This window comes from Giraffa tippelskirchi, chromosome 7 (assembly GCF_054371585.1).
Source record: "Giraffa tippelskirchi isolate mGirTip1 chromosome 7, T2T-mGirTip1v1.2.pri, whole genome shotgun sequence".
Lineage (NCBI taxonomy): Eukaryota > Metazoa > Chordata > Mammalia > Artiodactyla > Giraffidae > Giraffa > Giraffa tippelskirchi.
This window is the reverse complement of record NC_137281.1, coordinates 114,565,251-114,585,767: the sequence shown is the minus strand read 5'-3', so window position 1 is coordinate 114,585,767 and position 20,517 is coordinate 114,565,251. Positions and strand designations below refer to the sequence as shown.

At 40.9% G+C, this 20,517-nt stretch overlaps 1 protein-coding gene and 1 non-coding gene across 6 annotated transcripts in view; one reads left to right on the top strand and one right to left on the bottom strand.

The window, feature by feature from the left end:
• Nucleotides 1-20,517, top strand: part of MYZAP (myocardial zonula adherens protein) — a 124,115-nt gene that overhangs the window by 56,098 nt on the left and 47,500 nt on the right. The window lies entirely within an intron of this gene.
• On the bottom strand, nucleotides 6,980-7,052 carry TRNAG-UCC (transfer RNA glycine (anticodon UCC)). The gene has a single exon. It is a non-coding gene; the product is annotated as a tRNA-Gly (tRNA).

The window sequence follows — 20,517 nt, the reverse complement described above, 5'->3', positions numbered from 1 at the left end:
CTCTTCAGCCCCAGAGACAGATATGACTCTCAGCTCCGTCTTCTGTGGTTTGCAGTGAACTAGCTCAGGCCACTGCTGTCTTGGCCCAAAGGAGAAGCTCCTCATATGTCCCCATTGGACTAGTGATGATCCCTCTAAAAGAGGGCTCTCTCCAGGTCAAAAGGTTACAGTTAAGAAAGCTGGGAGGCACATTTCATAAGTTCATCCCCCTATACAGGTGGGTGCCTTCAGCTCAGGGACCAAAGGGTCCTTTTTCTCTTTAACTGGACAGTGTGAAACCAAGGTACATGCTTACTAATTGTTGGACGTAGTTTACTATCCTGTTTTTCTAAATGAAAAAACAGGTAAGTAGAACATTTATATTTCTCTAGGAGGAGGAAAAAAAATTTCTTGTAAGTTGTGTTATAGTAACCTGTCTCTCTTGTGGTGATGCTCCATAGAAGAAAATCCATGCTGTGTACAACATATTATCTTTTTCTTACTCAATTAAAAAAATCAGAAACAAGAGCAATTAGTATTAACAAGGTTATAAAGATTTCCTAGGGACTCATTCTCTAACTTGCAAAGAAAAGGTTTGGTTTTAATTAAACATTTGGTCAGCAGCAGAAAAACTGAAAAAAGCATTATATGTGCTTATATTAAGCACAACTCTGAAAAGTTATTTGTTAATGGATTATTAAAATGAAAAGTAGTATCTACTTCTAATAATTTGCACATATGATAGACAAATAGAAGATTAAACATTTATCTTTTAAAAAATTAATCTCTAAAATGTTGGAGCTATGAGTGGGGCTAAAGTCAGGGAATTGTGAGGGTGGGGGAGGGACACCTTTTTTAATTGTGTGTAGGATAAACACACATTAGATAAAATCCTCGCCCAAATGAGAAACCCACTTACCCAGTGTGATTGGCCCGGGTGGAGTAGAATAGGAGAAGGGGGAGCAGGGGCTCAAATGAGGAAATCCTGATGCAGTTTCGTGGTCCCTTGGCCCGGCTGAGCAGGAGCACTGCCAGCAGCAGTGATGGGCAGGTCTTGCCCTGTATCACAGTTAGCATCTCAGGAACCATTGCAGTCAGACTGTGGCTTTTCTGCTTCTGACTTCACACTTATGGTGTCTGGGCCCGGCTGCCCCTCATTTCTCCAAGGGGCTTCTTGGCTGTGGCATACTCCATTTCCCCCGCCTCACCACAGGGTACTGTCTGCATTGTTTCCCTGTCTAATATTAGAGAACGAGTGAACAAAACCTCACGTGCATTGGCTTCTGATTCAGTTTTCATCTGTAAGGGTTTAATGATTGGTCTTTTTTAAAAAAATAACTATTTATTTATTTTTTGGCTGCACTGGGTCTTCGTTGCTGTGGGCTTCTATGGGGCTTCTCTAGTTGCGGCAAGCAGGGGCTACTCTCTAGTTGGAGTGCGTGGGCTTCTCGTGGTGGTGGCTTCTCTTGTTGTGGAGCATGGACTCTGGGGTGCATGGGCTTCAGTAATTGTGGCCTGAGGGCTTAGTAGTGCGATTCCTGGGCTCTAGAGCACAGGCTCAATAGTTGTGGCACACAGACTTAGTTGCCCTGAGATCTTCCCCAACCAGGGATTGAACCTGTGTCTTCTTGCATTGGCAGGTGTATTCTTTACCACTGACCACCGGAAGCCCTGATTGGTCTTTTTAAAAAGACATTTTCAAGTTTAGAATTCTAAGTTACTTTTGGAATCTAATAAACATACCAATTTGAAAGGAGTAGGGGAATAATTAGGGTTTCCCAGGTGGTGCAAGTGCTAAAGGACCTGCCTGCCAATGCAGGGAGACATAGGAGATGGGTGTTCGATCCCTGGGTCCGGAAGATCTCCTGGAGGAGGGCATGGCAACCCACTCCAGTATTCTTGCCTGGAAAATCCCATGGACAGGGGAGCCTAGCAGGCTACAGTTCATAGGGTTGCAAAGAGACACAACTGAAATGACTTAGCACAGCAGAGGGGAGTATTTATATATGCAAATAAGGAAGCATCTAAAGATCGCTGTCCATATCTTACTTTAGTGTCTCTGATGTAATATCTCCCAAATATAGCTGTTTTAAGTGCCGATGATGTGGTCTGAAAGACCCAGCCATTGAAGTGAAATCGCAGGCAGAAATTTAGGATGGCATCGTCAGAGACCAGCTGGGGCCAGTTGGGTTTCACCAGTTAGATGCAGACAGAGCAAGAGAGCTTTAATTCTAAGTTTAAACTAAAAATTACTTCTATCAGGTAATAAGAATTAAGGTATTTGTCCCATACACTGTGTTAACTCATACAACAGGAAGATGGTTTAAAGTCTCAATTGCTGTAGCCAATTCTGACTTTTTTTAAAGTTAGAAACATGGAAAAGGGACAAATGAGGGCCCTGAGAAGTCCAGGGTAAGGTTGGAAAGTATTAGAACTCTAGTAATTCAGGGAGTGGTTGAAGGACTTGGACAGGAGATGGCCACAGGGAGACGTGAGAAGGGAGTTCACATCTTAGGTAAACTGTCATGGAGAAGAGGAAATATATTTTCATTTGTATTGCAATGCAAAGCCAGATTGGAGCCACTGGGTGGCACTTGCAAAGACGCACATTTCAGCTTTCTGTTCAACATAAAGGAAACATTTGTAGTACTGGCTGCCCTGAAAGGTATTTAGCCCTTAATCAGGTATGCATTTATGAGGAGAGAAGATGAGATAGAAACTCTTTATATAAAGGATTCTCTATTGTTTACTAGGCTGTTTTGTTGGTAGGATCTCAGCCTTTTCACTGCTTTGCATAATGAATGAAATCAGCAAAGATATACTAAATTTGGACCAAATTTTGAAAAATCTAGATGGCTGAATTAGTCATTTGGACCAAATTTTGAAAAATCTAGATGGCTGAATTAGTCATGTGGAGTCCTCAACTCTGGCTTGAGAAGAGAAGTGCCTTTCTATCTGAACTCTAGCCACCCAGACATGGAGGCAAATTTGACTGGAAGATAGAGGCAACCTTTACGTGTCACCAGTGTTAGGGACAGTTTTCCCTGTCTTCCGTGAAGTCTGAAAGCCTTTCCCTGTGATGGCTTCATACTCAACAGAGGTAGGAATCCAGTCCCCATCCATTATTGCTGTCATTTGAGTCATAATGTCTGTGAAGAAAGTTAGTTTACTAAAATGATAGGCTTCCTTCTTCTCAAAACATCTAGGTATTATTACTGAGGTTCTTTGAATCCTGACATGTTAAGCAGTATATTTACTTCCACTCCAGTGGAGTGTAATTTCTTAATAATAACAATATACTAAATAAAAATTAACCAATCTTGGTATTGCCATCTTTAGCCCAATAATGATTTTTCGTTGTGTGGGACAATACACTTCCACAGGGATTTGTGCAAGTAAAAGGGGGCCCTTTTGAAATGAAAGATTAATATATATCTTATGGGGTCAAGTTCATTGAGAAAAGATACAGAGTATCTTGTATGAAGTATGAGAGCAGATACCCCTACTTAGCTAGATCTTTGTACTCAATGAAGTCTCCTTTTGTGCTGTTTATCAGGTATTGGTCATCTCCCTCCCATCACTAGTTCTTCTGACTAGTTCTGGATCTGACAAATAGACACACACACCCACATGCCCAAATATGCCCCTTTTAGACTTTTAAGAGTTTTGCAGAAAATACAGAGGCACTGAAAAAATTAACAGTCATGAAGAAACTCATCCATCCGTTTACCAGATCCCTGCCTGCACTTTCTCTTTGCTGGGGCTGGGCACCAGTAGGGGCCGGGGCAGATAGTGGCTCTGCCCTCATGGATCTTACTATCTGGTGTTAGCTGAGTTCCAGTCATCCTTGCTCTTGGGCTTCATTCTTCTGTTACCAAGCTGTCTTGGGACTGGGTCTTCTGTCTCAAATCAGGTAGAGTTCTTTAGCTTGCTGCTAAAGGACACAGGAGATCAGGGATGAGCACACGACTGCAAGAAACCTACAGCCCAAGCAGTGAATACCTGACATATCTTTAAATATCTTCAGTCAACAGGGCGTTGACACCTCTTCCCCTGCTCTCATCAAGGCCCAGTCCCCTGCCAATCAAAGCAGCTTTCTGCCCAGGGGAAAATTATCTGGAGGAAAGCAATTTAAAAAATTTTAATTCTCTCTGTTCTGAGAATCTTCCCTTTTAAATGGATCCGCCATTTGTTAGCACACAATTTATTTTAAAATTCTTGTGTGGTGTGGTGTGCTGAAATGTACAATGCAAAACACGTTTTTGCCAAGTACCCTGTGTTTAGAGGATTCAGAGTGCTCTCCCTCACTGATAATTAGCCACCTGGGGGAAGGGGAAAGGAGCCACCACGATGAGCCCACAACCCTAACCCACTCAATTGCCCTGTTTCCAGATCATGTCCCACGAGCTCTTCTCCACATTTAGTCTCCGGCTCTTTGGAAGATGACAAAATGGTAGCCTGCTCTGGGTTGGAAGCAGTTGCTTTCATTGTTCGTGTACTCTCTCTGCTGGGAAGAGCTGGTGTGTATGTGTGATGAGCTGATGAACAAAACACGAAGGACATGCTATTGAAAGGAAAATGTGATGATGTAGGGCTCTTATTTGTGGAAGCACCCGTATTCTGTAACCTCAGCTTCTATGGCCTGACACTACAGAGTCAAGAGACCTCCCAGACCCACAGAGTATTTCTAGCAATGTGGGTTCCTAGACATCAAAGAAGGAACTGTGCTGAAAGATAGTACTAAAATATAATTTAAAAGTGCCAGGTGGAGGCTGGTCCTAAGATCTTGGAGATCGAAGCTTTATTCATGGAAAAGCTATCAAGGACACCTGCCAAGGAGATGGAAAGCAGGCTCGAAGAAATCCAGTGCTCCAGGAGGAAGTGCTCCCCACCTGATCACACCCCAGGAAATACAGAAGCAGCCAAGTGTCTCTGTCATTTGATGATATTTGTATGTGGGAAGTGGCCCTGAGGATGTCACAGTGCTGAATCAAGATACAACACTAGTCAACTTAGCACTCTCCTTGTTTAAGTACATTTGGTTTGCTTCCATCACCGTGAATACACAGCTCAACTCACTTCATGAAAAGAAGTATATCTGATGAAAAGAGAAATGTATTTGGCTGAGATGTCCATAACATCTTACGGGAAAACCTGAACAAACTTTTTGACCCACCCATTATATTGACGTGAAATATACCTCATGCATCCTGTATTTCTATAGAGGCCTTGAGACAGCCACAGGCCCTGGTATCTCCACTAAAAGCATTGCTGAGAATTGTAGTAGCCGCAGTGGTAATAATAGTCAGTGGCTGGTATTAGCCTAGTAATGGAGTGAGGTCATCAAGGGGGTGGGTGTCACTTAGACGTTGGGTAGTTTTTTCCACTCCATCCACTGGGTAGGTACATGCTTTCTTGTCAGTAGTTGGCTTTGGTCTTCCGTTTAGATGTTTCTGTGCAGCAGAAAGGGAGCACATGGATAACTTCACACTTGAGTAGTGAACTGGTGATGCAGTTTTACTCCCCGCCAGTGTTCTGTTTGAATGCAGATCCCCACGTACTCTGCTGGGATTCCCAACTTCCACCAGGGAGCCTGGAGTCGGATCTGAGAATCGCATATCTGCGTATCACTCTAGCATAGGGACCTACATTGTTTATAGAGATTCCATTACTGCCCTCGTGTTTTTCAAAGTCTGTGGTGGAAAAGGTATTGGCATTTGTTCTAGTGGAGTAGACTCGCTACTCAGCTTCAAAAAATGAAATAATATCAAACCAGGGAATGTAATGACTTCTAGAGAAAGTGGGGCACCCATGTGGGCCTCCCTCCTAGGACTGTGTGCTCTTGCACTGCCCTGGGAGTTCCTTCTTTCTTTTGGGCCATGGGTGGTGTCCTGGGGCCAGATGAGCCTTCTGTTGTAGGGCAGAGAGTGAGTGAGGGGCTGAGACTGTCTGCGAGACCCTGGGAGTGCCTCAGAAATTTTGCCTTACCTAGACGACCCACGCATCTGTGCCTTGCCCTGATGCTGTTTCCTGGGCTGGTTGGGGACCTCCTTAGATCTGGGTCCCCTGCCTTGCAGGACCTCCCTCCATCTGCTCCTCCTTGCCTTTGCCTGCTCCTGCCAGGACAGCGATATGGTGTGACCTTGACTTACTACATCAAACATGAGTTAGGTGCTCAAACCCTGCCCCACCCCCACTCACACTACCACCCTATCCCCAACCCTTAATTGGATCCTAAGCCTTGGACTCTTTTTTAAGGCTATACTTTTGTCCTAGGGCCACTTACACTCCTACCCAAAGGAGATACTACTCACAAGCTGAGGCCGAATTTACGGTAATTGAAAATGTTACAGTTTTACAATTCTGGTGTTTAACACTGTATTAGCCACTTCTTGATGTAAAAATCTTAGATGCTTGATCTAAAATGTGAAGGTTTCGGAAGGTGTCAGAAAGCTCACACAGAGGTAAACCTTTTTTCTATGCATTGTTGAAATATTGCAGGTTCATTGTATTGCTGGTACTGGTTAATGTATTCACAATTCGGACTGTCCTTTCAAGGGAGAAGGTCTTTGTAAATGTCCTTGAACCCACTTTCTGTTTGTTGAAATCATTTCTGATTGGCTCAGATATATTTCTCAGACACTTGGGAGCTCACATTCTGTCCATAGTAGTTTCTGCGACTGTGCTTCTCATCCGAGTGACTCTCAGACAGTGGGTGTTTATCATGTTGCACGGCTGTCCATCTAGACCTCCCATGCCACATTAACTCTCTGTGGGCAGTATTATTAGCGCCATTTTTTAGTATAGGAAACTGAAGCTTAGTCTTAAAAAAATAAGTTGCCAGAAGCCTCTCCACAAGTGATGATGGTGCTAGGTCTACACCCAGATTTTTGACTCCAAAGCTAGCCTCGTTCTTTGCTTCTTATTTTTTTTTAGCAGTTGGAAAAACTTATAATTTTTTTTTTTGTTTGGCCTCACTGCACAGCCTGTGGGATCTTAGTTCCCTAAACAGGGATTGAACTTGTGCCACCTGCATTGGAAATGCGGAGTCTTAACCACTGGACCACCAGGGAGGTCCCTGGAAAAAAATTTTAAATATGGAGAATAATAAATATAAAACCCATGTACTCTCTTCTGGAATTGAAAGATATTAACATTTTGGCATATTTTGTATTTTTTTCTAAATAAAGAACTTTAAAGAAGTTCTCATTTTACTCCTCCCATTTTGAATCTTTGTCCTTCTTACCCTCCACCCCATCCTGCCCCAACACTTCCTTCAGAGGCAACTGGCCTCTCTCTATCCAGACCATGTTTCTCTGCTTTTATTACACATACATATGTTTATTGTCAATATATAGCTTAGTTTCTGTGTTTAAAAAGGTATGCAGGGAGTTTCCTGGTGGCCTAGTGGTCAGGATTTGGTGCTTTCCTCACAGGGGCCTGGGTCTAACCCCTGGTCGGGGAACCATCCCACATGCTGTGTTGTGTGGACAAAATACAAATAAATGATAAAACAGTGTGTAAAATTTTATATATAGTGTATAAATAAATGTTATTGTATTTATTTTGACACTTACTCTTTTCCCCAATTTTGTTTTTGGTGTTGTTCCATATACTAGATCTTAATTATTCATTTTGATGGCTCTCTACTATTCCACTATCTGAATATATTACAATGTATCCTCTTGATAGACATTTAGCTTGTTTCCAATTTTTTATTCTTTTACAAACAATTCTGTACATGTGTCTATGCTTATCAAGGGACTAGATTTAGAGGAGGAATTGCCGGGGACTGGGGTTGCCACAGTCTCACCTCTGTCACTCTCCAAAGTGTACATAGACTTCTACCCGTCATGTATAAGGGCAGATTTCCCCACATCCTCACCACTTCTTAGACTATAATTTTAGCCAGTTGTGAAATAATATTTCTTTGGCTTAGTTTTAATTTGCATCAGCCTGGTAACTGCTCATTACAACTAGAGAATTGACCCTAAACTTCTCAGCGGTCAGGCTCCCATTCTTATAAATTGGTTGTTCACATCTTTTGTTCATTTTTCTGTTTGGTGGTTTTTCTTTTTTCCTGCTGATTTGTAGGAATTCTGTATACTGCCAGTATTAGTTGTTTATCAAAAAATATTTGCATGCTATTTTCTCAGTTTATGGTTTTTGGTTGTTTATGGGGTTTTGTCTAATATACACATTTAAAAAATTTTGTTATAAAATTATCAATCTTTTTGTGCTGTGTTGTGTGTCTTGTTTGTCATAAGTTTTAGAGTTTTGTTTTTCATTTTTAGGTCTGTAATCGCCACTCCCCACCCCCGCCACGATCTTGCCCACTGTTCATCCTTACTCTGTTTTTCTCCATAGTACTTTATCATATTGTGATAGATCCTACACTTACCTGTTTTGCTTGTTTATGTATTGTCTCTTTTTCTCCACTGGAATGTGAGCTCTCTGAGGGCAGTTGTTTTGGTCTGTTTCATTCATGTCTGTATCTCCAACACTTGGAATAGTCACTGGCATATAGCAAGTGCTCAATAAATTTTATTGAACAAATAAAGAGTAATCCGTATGGAATTTATTTTTTGTGTATATAGTATGAATAGAAATTTCACCTTTTATTCCCTCATGGAAGGCTTGTTTCTCTAATACCATTCATTGAATAGTCCATCCTTCCACCACTGATTTTTTTCATTCAGCCTTTATCAAGCTGAAGTAATTTTCCTTTGCACCACTGCCTTTGTATTCCTGTACCCCTGCCTCTGTCCTAAAGTTTGCAGGAAAGTCAGCCCTCCACACACAGCAGTGGGAGTGGGGGTGATGAAGAGCTAGGCCCTGTTTATGGAGAGTGCTCTTCTGATGGGTCAGCCAGTAAACATTTAAGAAGCACCTTTTATGAACCAAATGCAAAGACAGACCTGAATCCTCAAAGCCCTCAGAGGATTTTCTGGTTGACATTAAAGCTGTTATAACTCAAGGTAGAATGTAAGGGTTGAGCAGGCAATGAGCTGTGTGCTGAGGACATAGAAACTGGAGAACACAGTGGTTAAGTTTGTGGGCGTCATGTAAATTAAATCTGTCTTTGCATCCTGCCTCTGCTTCTCACTGGGCTTTATATCTTGAGCAATTTACTTATCTTCTCCAACATTTAATTTCCTTATCAAAAAATGTGAGTGATAATAATAGCTGCTTCAGGGGTTGTTGATGGAAAGAATGTACACTAAGGGCGTAGGTCAGTGCCTGCAAATACTCACTAATTCTAGTGTGCATGGAGAGACTTTAGGGAGGAGGTGATATTTGACTCGGTCTTGCAGCATGGGTTAGATTTTTCTAGGCAGGGATTGAGTAGGTGGAAAAGGACGTGCCAGACTAGACATAGAATCAATTAAAAGCACAAACATGAAGGCCGGAAAGTATAGGGTGAGTTCAGCGAGCAATATCCCAGTTTGAGTGCACTGTAATGATGGCAGGGAGTAATGATGAAGAGGCTGGAAATGTAGGTTGAGCCTAACTGTGGTGGATTAGCAGCAACAACCTGAGAAAACGTCCTTTATTTCTCAGCTCCTAATTCTTCGATGGCTCCCCATTGCCAATGCCTCTGGCAGGGGTTTCTTGAAGAATCAGAGAGGAGAGGGACAGGAAGGGCAGCTCACAGGCTCCCTGGAGAGTCCTGGTCAGTGCAGGTGAGGGTCCATGTTCCAGGGCATCTGAACTTTAGGAACATGTATTTGTGTGATGCGCACGTGTGTGTGTATGTGTGTGTGTTTAATTGAAGCCTCCTTCATTTTTTGTTTTGTTTTGTCTTAGAATTCACACAATTAGTAAACAAACTTTTATTTTTTAAAAAAATTTTATTGGAATATAGTTGATTTACAATGTTGTATTAGTTTCAGGTGTACAGCAAAGTGAATCAGCTATACCCATACATATATCCCCTCTTTTTAAGATTCTTTTCCCATGTAGGTCATTACAGAGTATTGAGTAGAGTTCTCTGTGCTATACAGTAGGTCCTTATTAGATATCTATTTTATATATAGTAGTGCATGTCTATCAATAGGAACCTTTTTTTAAACGACTGTTTTTGTTTTGTTTTTGTTTTTTTTTTTGGCATCAGCTTTGTGTCAGGTGTGGAGCTGGGTATACAGGCCTACCTCAGAGATACTGAAGGTTGGCCTCCAGACCACTGTAATAAAGCAAATATTACAGTAAAGTGAACCACATGAACATTTTGGTTTCCCAGTGCATATAAAAGTTATGTTTATACTGTAGTCTATTAAGTGTACAATAGCATTATATATAAAAAATGTACAGACCTTAATTAAAAATACTTTATTGCTAAAAACTGGTCACTAACCATCATCTGGGGCTTCCTTGGTGGCTCGGCGGTAAAGAACCTGCCTGCCAATGCAGAAGATAGGGGTTCCATCCCTGAGTTGGGAAGATCCCCTGGAGAAGGAAATAGCAACCCCCTCCAGTATTCTTGCCTGGAGAATCCCAGGGACAGAGGAGCCTGGGGGGGCTACAGTCCAGGGGGTCTCAAATAGTCGGACACCACTAAGTGACTAAACAACAACGACAGAAGTATCATGTGAACCTTCAGAGAGTCGTAATCTTTTTGCTGCAGTGGAGGATTTAAAATATTGTAAGAATTATCAGAATGTGACACAGAGATACAAGGTGAGAAAATACTGTTGGAAAAATGGTGCCGACAGACTTGCTCAATACAGGGTTGCCACAAACCTTCAATTTGTGAGCAATGCAGTATGTGTAAAGCACCATAAAACGAAGTGCAGTAAAACGAGTTATGCCTGTACATCCTCTGATTGTTTAGCCTGAAACATTTCTCTCCCTGGATATTCCTGTTCAGTGTATGGTCGTTTGTCCCTGATACTGTGTCCATCCAGGGAAGCTTAAGGACCCTCCTTCCTGCTTCCCCACCTCACCTTCCTGTAAAGTCACAGAGGAGAAAAGAGCAGCCTTAAGACGTAGGGCCCCAGCAAACCGATTGTAAAAGAAGGTATCGCCGGCCGCTGTTCTTCCCTGCCTGGCCTAATTTGCAGGCAGCACTGCTGAGATAGGCTGTCATCACAGGGAGGACAGAGGTCACTCTTTGGACCTCAGGCTGGTGTGAACAGAAGAGCCCAGGCCTTGTCATCAGAGAGACGTGGGTTTAGGTCTCAGCCCTGCCAGCATCAAGCTCTTGGGTGACCAACTGTCCTGGTCTGCCTGCAGATGAGAAGGTTCCTGACACATGAGACTAAAACCTAGGAAGCTCCAGGCCAGCTGGGACGGGCTGGTCCCCTCTTAGTCGCGTGGTCTGAATCTTTCCCTCACCCCCTTGGCAGATGGCTGGTGCATCTCGTCTCTGGGTAGGAGGGGAAGCAAACATCACTTGCCTGCTCCCTCGTCGTGCTGACTCGTGCGCTTCTTTCTCCACGTGCTGGTTCCCTGCAAGTGGAGACCAGGTCTCCCTGGCTCACAGCTGTGCTCCTGGAATCTAGCACTGGGTCACGGCTGATGTGGAGGAGTGAATGAACAGCAAAACTCTAGAAACCCCAGTTCCTTCATCTATGGGGGTAATGACTCTGAGGGTTGTTTCTGAGAATAATGAGCTAAGCCAGCAAAAGCCCTGATACCCAGTATGCTCTTTTTCTTCCTTGCCAGTGAATGCCCGCAGATTGGGATGCCAGTTTATCCCTCCTTCACTGCTGTTTGTATAGTCCTGTTATGAGTGGGTACCCAGGAGATTCAGGGGGCTGGTTCTTTTTCAGTAGAAGTGGGGTGATCTTTAATATAAGATAGAAATCAAACCAAATTAGATTACTTTACCACAGAAGCCAGTTTCAACTGATCCTTTAGAATAGTATAGTTCTATGATTATATATTACTTCAAACTTAATAGAAAAAAATTGATTAAAATGTGTGCCCTGTTCATATCTGGCCTGGCTGAATGCCACAAGACACATTAATTGAAAATGAATTTCTCCAAACCCAATCAAACATCATGAAGATGAAAAATGTACCTTTTTCCCTTCATTCCTTCATTGATTTTTCATTTTCCCCACTCAGAGCTTCATTTAGCAATTTTTCAGTTTCGTTTTGTTGTGGCCTTAATTCATCCCTCCGCTCCCCCCAAAATGAGATAATGTACCATTTTCCTTGTCCTTTTTAAACTGTCCTTTCATGCTGCATTAGTGCAGGGCAGATCCTCCTCTTGTCATAGGTCCCTGTGTTGTATCATTTTTTAAGAAAAGAAGGTAACCTTATTTTTAAATTCTTCCTCTGGTGGTTTTTACCAAAGGGAATGCACTTCAAAAATACATAACTATGAAATTACAATGTCACAGCACTTATAAAATAGAATTAAGAGAAACTGTAGCAAAAATTAAAAAAAACCTTTTCAGAGGAAGAGTATTAGATATCAGTTGTTCTCAGTTTTCACGGTGAGGTGTTTGTGCATCAGACACGATTTCTTGTTGAGGGAAATGGAGAAAACTATTTGCCGGATCACAGCATGTTGAGCTGAAAACTAGGCTGGGTTAGGACAAGAGGGAGCAAGGGGAGGTAATAAAAACCCTGAGTTCTAGAAGATTCTCGCCTGTCCTGTGCCAGCCATAACCCAGTCAGTCCACTGGGTCTCTGGGTAACTGGGGGTTCATTGCGGGTAACAATAATAGGGATCTTCAATCTATTTTTCTGTCAAATTTTCAAATAATTGAACAGCATGCATTTCCCGTGAAAAGTCAAGAAAGACTCACATTCAAGTATCCTATTGCTTCTTTTTGACCTAGAATTCAGAACTCCATGCTTTGATTGGCAGGTATCCATTTGTGTTATATTTTCAATGGGAAAATGACTTCTTTCTTTACCAAGGTGGTTTAAAGTAGAAAGTCTTTTTATTTATTTGTTTGTTTTATAACTTGCTTTATTTTTAACATCTTTCAAGTCAAATTAGGATTCACCATTCATCTTAATGGCTTTATAGGTTCATTAGAAAGAGTAACAGAGAGAGGTACTGGTGATAGAGGTTTGGAAACTTTTTATTAATGTGTCGAGTTTCATGATAAGCACACAAATACCAACCATTACACACTGATTTTAAATAGAAGTGCTTGGTTTACTTTACTTGGCTATTCTTAAGATTAGAATGAAAACAAAACAAATTTCAGAGAAAATAATAATATCATAAATTTAGTTTGGATTAAAAAAAATCTAATTTCCTTACTCTTACAAGATTTTAAACAATTTAATTCAATGTGACAGTCAGTTTTAATGTACCTTCTAATATCATGACCCGTTTCAGTGTGTCTCCTGTTTTATGAAAGGCATTTGCAGATACATGTATAGTATCATTTTTCAGCTGGTAAGAGAAAACACCCTAAAGCATAATTTCTTAAAAAAAAAAAGTATCAAGTGCTATCTAGTATTTAATACTTATTTGCTGCTGTGTTTCTTATATTCATTCATTTCTCTCCATATCGCCAACCTCCATACTGAGTTATGTTTCATGAGTCTTGCACAGTCGGGTACCATTCACATCCTTTTAATTATAGGCTATATCACATTCTGACATCTAACACGAAATGACCCATGTCTTTCGTGTCTGTCACCAATGTGAAAAAATTCCAGGAAGCTGACAAGCCTTGCAAACCTCCGGGGGTTGTTGTGAATCCATAAGAGGACTTTACTGAGTTTTTGTATAATTTCATTTTAGTATGGTTGACATACAAGGTCTTTTTTGAAAGAAATTGGGAGGGATCCTTTCACTATAGGAATCTCTTTCCAAAGCAGTTTATAAAAATGTGTGGATGGATAGCAGTGATTTCACCTCCTGAGAGGACTGCTGTTTCATATAAGATAATCGACACACTAAACATCTGTACCGTGTGGGCTTGCTGTCTGGTGCAAGGGAAAGATCTAAACAGACCGTGGTAGCGGCAGTGATGGGTCTTGCTAGGGGTTTGCTCGAAGGGCCAAAATGAACAGAGACAGACGTAAAGGCAGCCTGGAGGACTTGGCAAGAGCTAGCCTGGGAGGTGACTGTGGAGTACTTCCTGCCAGCAGATTTCCTGGTGGAGAAGGGGATGGAGGGTGGGAGGCCATGCCTGGTGAAGGCACCAGCTGGGGCAGAGGTCCCACTGTGTTCACAGCACACTCAGAGGATGGAGGGGCTGCTTCGTAGGGTTCATTGTGGGCCAGAGCTGGCATGAATGGAAACTGGAGAGATAAAGTGGGACCACACAGAAGCATCTCATGTCCACACTAGGGAACTGGAACATTAGACAGCTTGGGAGGGTGGTTCTGTTTTGTTATTGTTTTCTTTTATTGAAGTGCAGTTTATTTACAATGTGTGTTAGAGTCAGGTGTACAGCAAAGTGATTTGGTTATATATAACCAATTCTTTTCTGTTATAGGTTATTACAAGATGTTGAGGATAGTTCCCTGTGCTATACAGTAGGTCCTTGCTGGTTACCTGTTTTGTATATAGTAGTGTGTGTGTGTGTGTGTGTGTGTGTGTGTGTGTGTGTGTGTGTGTGTGTGAATCCCACATTCCTAATTTGTCCCTCCCCCTTAGAAGCTTGGGAGGGTTTCTGAGTAAGAGAGCATCTCTGAAGTAGCGCCTAGAAGTGGACTTGGTCCAGGTGACTCCAGTGTGTGATTATAGTTGAAAGAGACTGCTTGGCTCCAACCATCTCTCCAGGTAACTCAATTGTGGCTAATGTGAAGAAAAGCTGTTATTGTTTTAGAAACTAGATGACCCCCTAAACCCGCCTTAAATATCAAACTGGCCTGTTCCTGCATGATCAGTTAGGCTGCAAGACATATATTCAGTTTGAATTACAAAAATTAAAAAAAAAAGACTTGCTGATGAAGACAAAATTGACATCATTTCAGAGAGTTAGCATCAGGTAAAAAGTTCTAGATTTTACCAAGATGGGTTTTGGTTCTAGATTTTACCAAGATGGGTTTCTTCCCTTTGTTCTATAAGAGGGTTTACTGTTTGATTTTTTAGATTAATTAATTGATTTTTGGCTGTGTCAGGTCTTAGTCGAGGTACTCAGGATCTTCATTGTGGTGTGGGAGCTTCTCTCTAGTTGTGGCTCGTGGGATCTCTAGTTGAGGTGCCTGGGCTGAGTAGCTGTGACCCATGGGCTTAGTTGCTCTGTGGCATGTGGGATCTTAGTTCCCCAACCAGGGATTGAACCCATGTTCCTTTCATTGCAAGGTGGATTCTTACCCTGGATCATCAGGGAAGTCCCCCTGTTGTTGGATATTTGAATTTAACTGTTGCAACAAGATTACAGTCTTGGGTAGGTAAGATAGAAGCACTTACTTTCCAGATTTCATCTAATTTCTGGTTTCTCAATGTTTTGACTTGAGCCTGGTAACTTGGGTCATTTACCACCACCTGGTGACAGCTAGATTTAAATGCAGCTTTGTGAAGTGTACATAAACCTCTTAATGGTCAAATTTACAAACTGATACGAGTGAAGAAGTGAGAGCAAATGTGCCAAATGGATTTCACTTGCATACTGCCTGCGTGGTTCCCTGGATTTTGGGATGCCCACAATTTTGGGGGATGCTTTGGAGGTTATGTATTTAGCAAGTCTGTCTTGGTTCCTCTGGTCCTCCCTGAGTCTTTTCCAAACAACTTTGTTTCTGAAGTCTACAGGGTGGATTGTTTAGAGGTAATGGATGGACAGATTCTTTGATTCATTCATTCAATGTCTGAGAATATGGAGCTGATCAAGGGCTTTACTCTCAAGAAGCTGACAGTCTAGGGAGGAAGAAATACCAGTAATAACATAGCAGTAGCTGACTTTTGAGTGTTTATGTTACTATAGGAATAAGATATAGGAGACAATAAGTCAAGGCTCTTTGAAGTTGGCAGTCAGAAATAACAGCATTTTTCACGCAAATGCGTGATTTAGATATTATGGAAAAGAACCAAAGACTTGGGAGTCAGATGTTAGCTAGAATAATAGCAAACCCAGATACATGTGGGCATGCGTGCTTAGTTGCTCAGTCATGTCCAACTCTTTGCAACCCATTGGACTACAGCCTGGAAGGCTCCTCTGTCCATGGGGTTTTTCAGGCAAGAATACTGGAGTGGGTTGCCATTTCCTTCTCCGGGGGATCTTCCTGACCCAGGGAGGGAACCTGTGTCTCCTGTGTCTCTTGCATTGTGGGCGGATTCTTTGCCCGCTGAGCCATCGGGGAAGTCCCACCCAGACACACGAGAGTCTGCTTATTTTAGAAACTGGATGACTTACTTGGGAGAAGGCATGGGGTGTGCTTCAGGAGCAGACATCTGTAGGGGAATAACTTGAAATTCGAAGTTGGCATCCCTTGTAGGGCATGAGGGACTTGCCATGCACTGCCTGCCAGCCTAAGCATCCTTTGTCCCTAGTTTGAACACGTCAGCTCTGGCCACAGAATATACTGTACAGGATGCTTCCATGAGAAATGCTCAAGGATGAAAGCAAATGAGCGTGCACGGCATTCATTTTTAGTGCAAGAGCACAATCACTTCTTGAAGCATCAGTTGCTGAAAAACTTGAGCCTTGTCATCAGAAGCTTCAGATCCCTTACATCCTTCCCACACCCATTTTTTCCTCTAGAACAAGGTGCCTCCTCACACTAACGTTAGCCCAGAAGTCTCCCCTCAGCTCTCTTTCCCTAGATGATATCTCTGCTTTGCACTGATTTCTTTTTAAAACTAAAATCTAGGGAAAAGGTGAGTAGAATAATCTTGGTCTCTTCCTGTGAGCTGTTCATGAGGGTATCCTTAACCCTCTCACTTCTCTTGATTCACTGATTACTTCAGAGATGGTGCAACTAGTGTGTGTGTGAAGTCACTTGTGTTATTTGATGAAATATTACTCCTGACTTTGGAATATTTTAGTTCACTTCAGTACACATTTTGCCTATCATTTAAAGACTTTAAAAGTCAGCTTTTAAGAATTTTAACAATATAAGAAGGAATTAAAAAGGGACACGATAAGGATAATTTCTGCAAATTTTCCTACAAAAAGTGAAGGAAATGTAAATAAAAGAAACTTTTGTTTTGCCCGTAATCCTACCCTAACTGCAGAATGATTTCATTTATCTAACTTCTCTTCCAGCTTCTACTTTCATCGTTGTAAACTCTTGTTTTTCTATCCCTTGAGGCTTTTTGTAAACACTTTTCCATTTTGTAATAGATTTGTTTTTAGTGTTTGTGTAATATATTCCATCAAATTGATATTCCATAATTTATTACCACTTCCTTTAGTGCTGGACATTAAGGTTATTTCCATTTTCTCTCTATTATAAATAATAGGAGTAAGAACATCTTTGTATATATAGCTCTGTTCCTACATCTGAATTATATCCTTAGGATAAATTCCCAGGAGTGGGATTAGTAGGTCAAAGGGTATGAACAGCTTTATGGCTCTTAATATTTATTGCTAAATTGCCCAAAGGGTCATTCTAATTTACAGCACCACCTGCAACACATGAGAATAGCTGTCTCTCCCAGCCCTTTCAGCACCAATTTTTTGAGTCAGTAGTTTCAGGCAAATTTAATAGATATGAAAGGATAACTAGTGACTGTTTTTAATTGTTAATTAAAATTTTTTTTTTTATCAACATTGAACATTTTTCCTTAAGTATGTTTCTTGTGTTCTATTTTGTGTAAATGGTTTGCTTTTCATGATGGAGTATTTTATTTTTTGACACCAGGTGGAACTTAAAATATTTTATCACAAAATGTCTAATTCACTCAGGACAAAGAGGGTAATAATGAATCATTGCCTGGATTCAACAAACAGCAAGATTTGGCCATATTTGCCTCATCTCCACCTTCTTTTCCTTTTATTTTTTCCTTTGTGCAATTATTTTAAAAGGTAAACCCCAGACATTCTGTGTGTTTCACTAGGCATCTCTAAAACATGTGCACTTTTTCCTTCTATAATCATAATCGGTTATTATTACATGTTAGTTCTCATAGCTAACAAAATCAATGATAATTCTTGGTCCCATTTGATATCGGTCTGTAATAACATTTTCCAAACTGTCTTTATTTTTTTTTTTATTTTTTTATTTTTATTTTTTAATAAATTTATTTATTTTAGTTGGGGGCTAATTACTTTACAATATTGTAATAGTTTTTGCCATACATTGACATGAATCAGCCATGGGTTTACATGTGTTCCCCTTCCCGGACCCCCCACCCACCTCCCTCCCCATCCCATCCTTCTGGATCATCCCATTGCCCCGGCCCTGAGCCCTTGTCACATGCATCGAACATGGAATGGTGCTCTGTTTCACATATGACAATACACATGTCTCAATGCCATTCTCCCAGAACGTCCCACCCTCACCTTCTCCCTCAGAGTCCATAAAATTGTTCCATGCGTCTGTGTCTCTTATTCTGTCTCGCATATAGGGTTATCGTTACCATCTTTCAAATTCCATATATATGCATTAGTATACTGTATTGTTGTTTTTCTTTCTGGCTTACTTCACTCTGTATAATGGGCTCCAGTTTCATCCATCTCAGTAGAACCGATTCAAATGTATTTTTTTTAATGGCTGAGTAATATTCCATTGTGTATATGTACCACAGCTTCCTTATCCATTCGTCTGCTGATGGACATCTAGGTTGCTTCCATGTCCTGGCTATTGTAAACAGTGCTGCGATGAACATTGGGGTACACGCGTCTCTTTCAATTCTGGTTTCCTCGGTGTATATGCCCAGCAGTGGGATTGCTGGGTCATATGGCAGTTCTATTCCCAGTTTTTTAAGGAATCTCCACACTGTTCTCCATCGTGGCTGTACTAGTTTGCATTCCCACCAACAGTGTAAGAGGGTTCCCTTTTCTCCACACCCTCTCCAGAATTTATTGCTTGTAGACTTTTGGATAGCAGCCATTCTGACTGGTGTGAAATGATACCTCATTGAGGTTTTGATTTGCATTTCTCTAATAATGAGTGATGTTGAGCATCTTTTCATGTGTTTGTTAGCCATCTGTATGTCTTCTTTGGAGAAATGTCTGTTTAGTTCTTTGGCCCATTTTTTGATTGGGTCGTTTATTTTTCGGGAATTCAGCTGCAGAAGTTGCTTGTATATTTTTGAGATTAATTGTTTGTCTGTTGCTTCATTTGCTATTATTTTCTCCCATTCTGAAGGCTGTCTTTTCACCTTGTTTATAGTTTCCTTTGTTGTGCAAAAGCTTTTAATTTTAATTAGGTCCCATTTGTTTATTTTTGCTTTTATTTCCAATATTCTGGGAGGTGGGTCATGGAGGATCCTGCTGTGATTTATGTCGGAGAGTGTTTTGCCTATGTTTTCCTCTAGGAGTTTTATTGTTTCTGGTCTTACGTTTAGATCTTTAATCCATTTTGAGTTTATTTTTGTGTACGGTGTTAGGAAGTGTTCTAGTTTCATTCTTTTACAAGTGGTTGACCAGTTTTCCCAGCACCACTTGTTAAAGAGATTGTCTTTTCTCCATTGTATATTCTTGCCTCCTTTGTCGAAGATAAGGTGTCCATATGTGCGTGGGTTTATCTCTGGGCTTTCTATTTTGTTCCATTGATCTATATTTCTATCTTTGTGCCAATACCATACTGTCTTGATGACTGTGGCTTTGTAGTAGAGCCTGAAGTCAGGCAGGTTGATTCCTCCAGTTCCATTCTTCTTCCTCAAGATTGCTTTGGCTATTCGAGGTTTCTTATATTTCCATACAAATTGTGAGATGATTTGTTCTAGTTCTGTGAAAAATACCATTGGTAGCTTGATAGGGATTGCATTGAATCTGTAGATTGCTTTGGGTAGAATACTCATTTTCACTATATTAATTCTTCCAATCCATGAACACGGTATATTTCTCCATCTGCTTGTGTCCTCTTTGATTTCTTTCATCAGTGTTTTATAGTTTTCTATATATAAGTCTTTTGTTTCTTTAGGTAGATATATTCCTAAGTATTTTATTCTTTTTGATGCAATGGTGAATGGTATTGTTTCCTTAATTTCTCTTTCTGTTTTCTCATTATTGGAGTATAGGAATGCAAGGGATTTCTGTGTGTTAATTTTATATCCTGCAACTTTACTATATTCATTGATCAACTCTAGTAATTTTCTAGTAGAGTCTTTAGGGTTTTCTATGTAGAGGATCATGTCATCTGCAAACAGTGAGAGTTTTACTTCTTCTTTTCCTATCTGTATTCCTTTTATTTCTTTTTCAGCTCTGATTGCTGTGGCCAAAACTTCCAAAACTATGTTGAATAGTAGTGGTGAGAGTGGGCATCCTTGCCTTGTTCCTGACTTTAGGGGAAATGCTTTCAATTTTTCACCATTGAGGATAATGTTTGCTGTGGGTTTGTCATATATAGCTTTTATTATGTTGAGATATGTTCCTTCTATTCCTGCTTTCTGGAGGGTTTTAATCATAAATGGATGCTGAATTTTGTCAAAGGCTTTTTCTGCATCTATTGAGATAACCATATGGTTTTTTTCTTTCAATTTGTTAATGTGGTGTATTACATTGATTGATT